Consider the following 8,958-nt stretch of genomic DNA (forward strand, 5'->3'; position numbering starts at 1 on the left):
TTCCAGACTCTTCTCTGCTAGGCACAAGACGATTGGGTGCCCCTCGAAGACTGACGAAGACGGCGTCTTTTCTACGTTTCTTTTTGGTGGATTTGAGTCGTAGGAAAGCCGTACTATCAAGAGGGGGTCCACGTTGGAAAGGTTTGGGTGGAATCATCACGTACACGTCTCCTTTTATCCCCTCCTTCTTCCTTGGAGCTTCCTCCGTTTTTCCTGCCTCCTTTGACTGGCTGCTGTTGTGGTTGTGGTAGTACTGCTCCTGGATCAACGGTAGTACCGTGGGCATCCACGGTAGTACCGCGCGGTGGCGCGGTAGTACCGCTGGTGCTCACGGTAGTACCGCTCCCCTGGAGCCGCAATACCGCTGCCCACCAGGCTAGTGCCGCCCCTTTGCGGTAGTAGGAGCGGATGTAATTTTTTACATCCGCACCTGCCGCGGTAGTACCGCTTTCGCCATGCGGTAGTACCGCGCTATGCGGTCAGGCAGTAGTACCGCCCCTGGGCAGTACTACTGTGTCGAGTTTTTGCTACTTCCGTTTTTTTGCAGAAGTAGGCATGGAAGTTCCCCTTCCCCCTGGACCGGACTTTTGCCTTACGGTAGTACCGCATTGGGGGCGCGGTAGTACCGCGCGTGCGGAAGTACCGCCCCCAGCTTGCGTCTGTTTCCCTGGCTGGGGTCGCTACAGTACCGTGGGACAGTACGGTAGTACCGCACTGCCGTGCGGTAGTACCGCTTGGTTGCAAACAGTAGTACCGCGCGGCCTTGCGGTAGTACCGCTGGCCAGGCGCGGTAGTACCGCTGGCCGCGGGCTAGTTGGTGGGTAACGGTTGGATCTTTTCCGCACACTATATAAAGGGTCTCCTTCTTCCCCGTTGACTCACCTCTTCCACCATTAAAGCTCCATTATTGCTCCAAGCTCCATTTTCGCCCGATCTTACTCCCTAGCCAACCAAACTCGTTGATTTGCTCGGGAGTGGTTGAGAAGGCCCCGATCTACACTTCCACCAAGAGATATTTGATTCCCCCTACTAATCCCTTGCGGATCTTGTTACTCTTGGGTGTTTGAGCATACTAGACGGTTGAGGTCACCGCGAAGCCATAGTCCATTGTGGTGAAGCTTTGTAGTGTCGTTGGGAGCCACCAATTGAGTTGTGGAGATTGCCGCAACCTCGTTTGTAAAGGTTCGGTCGCCGCCTCCAAGGGCACCAATAGTGGAATCACGGCATCTCGCATTGTGGGAGGGCTTGAGGAGATTACGGTGGCCCTAGTGGCTTCTTGGGGAGCATTGTGCCTCCACACCGCTCCAACGGAGACGTAATTCCTCTCAAAGGGAAGGAACTTCGGCAGCACATCCTCGTCTTCACCATCTCCACTCTTGGTTATCTCGTGCCTTTACTTGTGTAGCTTATTTGTTTCATATATCTTGCTTGCTTGTGTTCCTATTCGTGTTGCATCATATAGGTTGCTCATCTAGTTGCATATCTAGACAACCTACTTTGATGCAAAGTTTAAATTGCTAAAGAAAAGCTAAAAATTGTTAGTTGCCTATTCACCCCCCCCCCCTCTAGTCAACCATATCGATCCTTTCACCTGTGAGTGCGGCCTTGGAAGGGGATGCCTTGGGATATAGCGGCATGCGAATGCCGCCGCCAACGTTACTTGGGATGTCATGTCACACAAAACCACCTTCTAGTCCTCTCAGGGTAAACCAAACGATTTTGATAATTTGAGATTCTGGCCCAATATATTTTGGACTTGAGAGTTGTAAATTAAATGAGGACATAAGTTTATGATCAAAATATGAGCTTCTCTCTCGCCGGTCGGGATCCTATCCCAGGAACATGAAGAATTGTGTTGATCTCTCAGGAAACAACATGAATGGGTTTGGGCCAGGCTTAGCCGATCTTTATTTTGCAAGTTCAAAAAACATAGAACAAATACATAGGTAATCCTCTTAAACCTTAAACCTTGATGGACTTAGTATTATCAGAAATCTTTGTCACTACTATATTGTACTTACCTTACTGAAGTATGGTTGGTGCCTTTGTGATTCTAACATCTAAGTTTAGTTCGCAAATAAGCCAATGATATGTTTTAATGGTTTCGCTTTCACTTTACAAAAATAAGCTACACCTATAATGGCATTTTGCAATAGTTCTTGAATGTTTTTCCCCTTATGTTTCGCCTTTAATTTGATGAGTAATGTGTATTTCTATTTATGCAGTAAACAACATGTCGTCGCCTTTGAATCGGGTCGATCGGAGAATATTTGCACCAGTTTTGGTAGTTCATGATGTCTAGACTTTCGAGAGCGAGAAAAGAAGGCAAGGTGGAAAAATATCTCTACAATATTACTTGAAGGGTTAAATAGTAGCGAAGGGCTGTCGCATGATTTCCGGTAGCAGTGTTTACGTACTAGCAGCAAGGGGAACTCCCAAGATATGGCTAAACCGCCGCAACAATGATATAAAAAGAAGCTACACCCACCGGTCTATGTTACTTTCACCTAATACTTACCGTTGCAGTACTACGAGGACGGTTTGAGCTGTCGAGATTGGGTTCAGTTCTAAACCACTGTTGTTTCATAGTATGATCCAATCCACTCATACGTATACCCTGAACAGGATATAGTAGCCGTAAAGTACAACACCTCACCCAGGAGTATTACAAAAATAGATGCAACATTACACTCATATCATGTTCTAAGACCGGCTGCAGCGTACACCAGTTCCCTGGATCACCAGCAAGCTAATTCAAACCCGTTTCGTGCCTACAGCAAGACATTGCAAAATGAACAAAGCCAACAGGGAACAACGAGGCACAAGCAGAGTGGATTACTAAGTAGCTAATACAAGGAAAATAAACAAAACAAAAGTCCAGATTGAAAACAGGAACAATTTTACTTATAAAGAAAGCTCACTGCCCGCAAAGTAGAAACACGATTTGTCAGCGCCTTTATAACATTTGTTGCAAGGTCAGTTGAGAATCTGGGACATTGGTGGTATAGCTGTAGAGAAGCAGGATGATCCTGAAAGGACGGCCGGCGACAAGGAAAGCTGTTGTCCCACTTCACGAAATCAAAGATCTCTAGTTTCTCTAGTCGGTGTCCAGTGCAGTCCCAGTCTCTTTTCTAAAAGAATACCACACTAACTCCTCACCAAAAAAAATCTAAAAAGAAATATCACTACAACTCCTGGAAGGAGACATATATAATTATGTCCAATTCTTGCTATAGTGGTGACCTACCTAACAAGATGCAATAGATGCATGAAGAAAACAGAACTATAAGTAAATCACTTTTATTGAGAAGTTGACTATTATGATGCAACATGGAAATATTTAATTTAACTAGTAGTGCTCCAAGGTCTTTTACAAGTCAAGTGCAAGTTGCGGTTCAGGAAGGAGGAAAATTTGCCTCTTTTCATTGCCAGCTGCAACAATGGGTTGGAACAGGAAACTCGCTAAAACTGACTATTAGGAAGGCCACTAGATTAAGTGGTAAAATCAATTCTTCAGTACAGGAGATAGGGATATGATCCAGTCCACTCATACACCGGCCCGGAAAGATTCAATCCACTCATACGATACTCTGGACAGGTTATTGCGACAGTACAGTAAACACCTGCCCGACAGAAATATGTTAACATCAGAATCTACACAGACAGCACAGCTGAAGTCATTAACCGAAATTGTGCTACAAACTGTGTTTCTGCAGTAGCGCAAAGCAAGAATTACAAAAATAGACGCAACATTACGCTTGCATCTTGTTCTAAGCCCCACTGCAGCATACATCAGTTCCATGGATCACAACGAAGAAAAATCCAAAACCCGTTTCTCACCTAGGACAAGACATTGCAAAATGAAAACAAAGCCAACATGGAAGAACAAGGCACAGTGTCAAAGATTCAATTGCAGATTCAAAATTCAGAAAGGGAAAAAGTGATCCAACACTTTCTAATGCACAAAAGAAGCAGCAGACTGCATTGCTAAGAGGCAGGCTATACAAGGGAAGAACAAGTTGATAGACAGACAAAAGGAAGAATGAAGCAGTGAAATTGATAAAGCATTAGGTTGATATTATTGCCCTAATTAAGACAACAAACAGTAGTTCCACTTCCACCACTGGTGATCTCACCTAGAGTTAACCTGTTTCTTGCTTGCTCGGAACAAGTCAAGGCATAGGAAGTTAACAAAACAAAGGACCAGAGTCAAAACAGGAACAGTTTTGCTAATGAAAAGCTCCCCAAAGTTAGAACAAGTTTTGTCGGTGCCTTATAACACTTGTTCCAATGTCAGATGAGAATCCAGGACATTTATGGTGTACCTGGAGATAAGCTGGATAATCGTGAAAGAACGACCGGCGACAAGGAAAACTGCTGTCCTGCTTCACGAAATCAATGGCTTTAGAGATCATCTCTGGTTTCTCTAGTACTTGTGGATGCGAGTGGACTAACTCATGTGTTCAGTGCAGTCCCAGTCTTCTCTAGACGAATACTACTACAACACCCCACCAAAAAAAAACCAAAAAGATATACCACTACAACTCCTGGAAGGAGATAAGTATAATTTATCCAATTACCGCAATAGTGGTGAGCTTACTCTCCATAAGAGAGACCTAACCAGATGCACCAGATGCATGAAGAAAACATAAATACTTTCGAAACGGGGCAGTAGCCCAATAGCTAGCGTCACAGTGTGAACCTGGCAACCAGAGTTCGACTCCTGTGTGGAGAGAATGTCTCGGATTCTCACAAAGGACGCGCATATGTCGTCTCTTTCCTATCAGTTCAACAAAAAATTCACCTACCTGACCATTTCGAAGAAAACATAATTATGACAGAACACTTCATTGAAAAGTTGACTATTATGATGCAATACGGAAGCATTTAAATTTACCAGTAGTGCTCCAAGGTCTTCCAGAAGTCAGGTGCGACCTGCAAATCAGGAAGGAGAATCTGCCTCTTTTTGTTGCCAACTACAACAAAGGGTCGAAACAGGAAACAACTAAATACTGACTATTAAGAAGGCCAGAGGATAAAGTGGTAAAATCAATTCTTCAGTTCGAGATAGGGATATGAGGAATATATAGATAGCAAAAAGTTGAGTACTGAGAAGACCACTAGAAAATAGAGACATGCGGCAGATCAGTTGGAAAATACTTCAAAAGCAGATCCAAATGTCGTGGTAATTTTAACGTCAACATAAACAGTTATCACTTCATCCCAAAAGGGTATCGAAACAAGCATTTTATGCAACCACATAACAGTCACTTCTCATCATAACATCTTATACAACAACACAAAAGGAAGACATCAGCAGGCTCATACTTGATCCAATTCCTAGACATTGCAGCTCATCAGGATATTAAGAACCTCACCCAACATCCGTCAGACGAAAGGTGGAGCATCCACGGCATGGCCTTCTAGTGTCGTGAAGAAATCATGCCGAACAAGAGTTTGTTTGAACCGACCTTCACCAACATATAAGTCTTGGAAGCTAGCAACCAGTTTTCCATTAGTGTCAACATAAAACAGCCAGTTCTGTGATTGACCAAACCTGACCAGCAAGAGCACGTCACCATCACCTGAAACAACGGTCACATGCCAATAGCTATTACCATTAAGGCCTTCAAACTTCGCGCAGATTTCTGCTATTGTCAAATCAACCCGGTACTTTAAGTCCCAAACCTCACTTTCATAGTTCTGCAGCACCCATATATCAACAATTTTCTTGGCCTTGTCACAGCTATAGATAGTTAGATACCAAGCATGTCATCCATCTCAAAGATACATGAGTAGTTGCTGGGAGGAGCAAGGGGAGCACATATCTGCCGAAATGACTCAACTATTGTGTCGAATACAATTACTAGTTTGTTTTCAAGCTGATAAAATGCAGTCTCCACCGGGGTATAACACACTGGGTACCAATGCAAGCTATCACGGACCCGCACAGGCGCATGGAAGATCGCCGACTGCAATTTGGTCTTGGAGCACCCAATGTACCTTGGTGCCTCATCGGATCCCAGCTCCAAGACATAGCAACCAGTTCGGTCACTAGACGAGTCCATGAAGCTCGTCCCTTGCAGTAACAGCCGGTACTCGCCGGTAGGGCGGTATGCGTACATCCCCAAGATGTTGAAGTCCTTCAGTGTACGCGTGAGGGAGGCATGCTGACGAGTGACTGAGTTGCAGACGGTGAGGAGGGCGCGAGAGCCGATGCCCGGGCGAGGGCCAGCAACTTCATGCTTGGAGAGAATGAGGAGGCCATCGCAGGAGGCCTCGAGCTTGAAGGGCTGGGAGAGAGCAAGCCGAGCGACGGTGTGGAGCTGGGAGGCGGTGGCGGCCCGGTGGTCGAAGGTGAGGATGTTACGGTCACCGTCGCTGGAGAGGATGGGGAGGGCGCGCTGGCGGGCGTGGTGGGCGAGGAGGAATCGGCGGTTGGTGGTGGCGCAGCGCCAGTCGCGGCGGACGGCGCGGCTGCGGAGGATGGATTTGGGGTCGAGGCGGACGAGGATCTCCCATACCACGATCTCATCTGGGAGGCCAGGGAGGAGGGTCTTCGCTGCTGCTGCCGCCGCGGCCTCCGCCATGGTCGCTGCTGCTGCCGCGGCCTCCTCCGCCATGGTCGCCGGCTGGGTGGACTTGTGCTAGGTGTGGGTGTGGTGGCGGCGGAGGGGAGGGGAGGTAGGCGTGTGTTTCGGGGCAGAATGGGTTTGACTTGAGAGAAGACAACATATTTTTATGAGGAAACAAATGGAAATGGAGATGAGGTATGGGCTCTGAAATGCTCTGGGCCCAGAAGCACATCACCCGTATCCTTTTGTTCTAAAAAATCCCCAAAAAAAGTCCTTTAATTTACACATATTCTCATTTCTCAAACGAAAGAAAAAACCATCTTAGAGCTTACCATCTTAAGTTTGTTTGCATACGCAACAATGATATGTTTCGCTTATAATAATATAGCATCAATGAGATTAACAACCATGGGAGTGAGGAGAACGTAGGGAAGCTGAAAGGGGCGAGGCTATCTTGCGCGCCGGCCAACGGTCGATTTCCGATAGGAGCTCCTTTCCTTCTTTGGCATTTATTCCTTTTCTAATCTGAACCACAAATTGTATCGCGATCGTCCACCTTTCCTTCGTAGCATCTCTCTCCATGCTGGGCCTGGCGGTTGAATTCTAAGGGGGGGGGGGGGGGAGGGGCATGTTTATATTAGTGAGGAAATGAACCGCAGGGCCCGGTATTCTCTCTCTAATATAACCGTGGGGCGAGGCTATCTCGCGCGAGCCAACGGTCGATTTCCGACAGGAGCACCTTTTCTTCTTTGTCATTTATTCATTTTCTAATCTAGACAAAAAATAACGGGCCCTGTGGTTGAATTCGGGGGGGGGGGGGATTGTTTATATTAGAAAGAGAATATCGAACCCCACAGTTGAATTGGGGGGGGGGGGGGTATTAGAGGAAAAACATCGGGCCCAGGATGCATGCAACCATCCACCACTTTACCACATACCACTAGATGGTGGGGTATGCGCTAGCAACCCAACAGCGACATCCGTGTGGGCATTGCTTGCAGCAACGCTCGCGAAGCGAAGAAATTGTTTCGAGCTGAAAGTGGCGTTGCTGACGACCGAGAAAGTCTTGCAATATCTTTTGATATTATAGAAAATGGATGGGAGCAATACATGACATTGATAAAAAGAAAGAATAAATGGGTGGTTCAAACTCAAGATGTTGTTAGAAGGATGTAGAGACTTCGTTAATTTTAACATGTTGTGCAGTATCTCGAGGGTCATAGGGGTAGGGTGACAAAACCAAAACTGGCATATCTCGACGCGCGGGATCCTAAGATCGATGCCTTGAAACAAGAGTAACAGAGACACATAGTTTTTTCCCTGATTCAGGCTCTCCAGGAGATAACACCCTACATCCTACTTGTGTTTATTGTGTTGGAGTAAGTATAGAGTACAAAGTATATTCTAAGAGGTTGTAATGTGTCGTCTACAAGCTATGCCATTGTTTATATATGTACCGGGGGTCCTAGGGTATCTGCAACCTAGTCGGCTACGTATGACGAGATAGAATCCTCCACGAATCCAGCGTCTTGGAGTATACATGAAGTCTTCTAGAACATTCTAATTATGCGCTATGGGCATCTCGATGTGGCCAGGTTGGAACCAACAAGGGGCCCTCAGCCCGGGCCACCAGGCCAGGATTCGACATGGTGAGAGGCCCCTAAACCGGTCTTCAAGACTAGACACACCTCGGCTTATCCGAGCTGCACATCATCTTCAGTCGCCGGTCTTAAAACTATTTCAACAAAAGCATCCCTTTTTAGTTAAGTCTTGACGCTGAAGTGCCTCCGAGTTTACCAACACCACATCGGTCTCTGACAAATGTTGAATGAATTTGAGTCGAGATGCACATCAGAATGTCTCCCGCACAACTGGCCTGTGGGCGCGAAGTATTCCCGCGCTCCCGGTGCGATAATTATCTTCTATAGTTCTGACGATGCAGACCGGTCTTATCCGCGGGCCCACCTGGCCACGTGGCATCCTTGAACTGGTGCTCAACATGACGTGCATACATGGGTCTGGGACCGACCAAGGTCACGTCCAATCAAGAGGGACGTGCGCCTTGATCCCCGCATCAACGTCTTCTTACAACCGAGCTCCATCGGTTGAGCTGCCATCTGAGGTGACACAGATGGGACGTGAAATATTGAAGGAGATAACTGACCTGCATACATGCAATATTTCCCATGAAGTCAGTGATAGTGTTGTTGGGGAACACAGTATTTCAAAAAAATTCCTACGATCATACAAGATCTATCTAGGAGACGCATAGCAACGAGAGGGGAGACTGTGTCCACGTACCCTCGTAGACCAAAAGCGGAAGCGATTAGTAACGCGCGCGCGGTTGATGTAGTCGAACGTCTTCGCGATTCAACTGATCCAA

The 8,958-nt window shown here is 46.6% G+C and overlaps 1 pseudogene; it reads right to left on the reverse strand.

Annotated features, from left to right (window-relative positions):
• Window positions 1-5,320: 5,320 nt before the first annotated feature.
• On the reverse strand, window positions 5,321-6,675 carry LOC125547192 (putative F-box protein At1g50870; annotated as a pseudogene).
• Between the last annotated feature and the right edge of the window lie 2,283 nt (window positions 6,676-8,958).

The sequence above is a fragment of the Triticum urartu genome, chromosome 3A, assembly GCF_056163025.1.
Source record: "Triticum urartu cultivar PI428250 chromosome 3A, HENAU_Tu73, whole genome shotgun sequence".
Classification (NCBI taxonomy): Eukaryota; Viridiplantae; Streptophyta; class Magnoliopsida; order Poales; family Poaceae; genus Triticum; species Triticum urartu.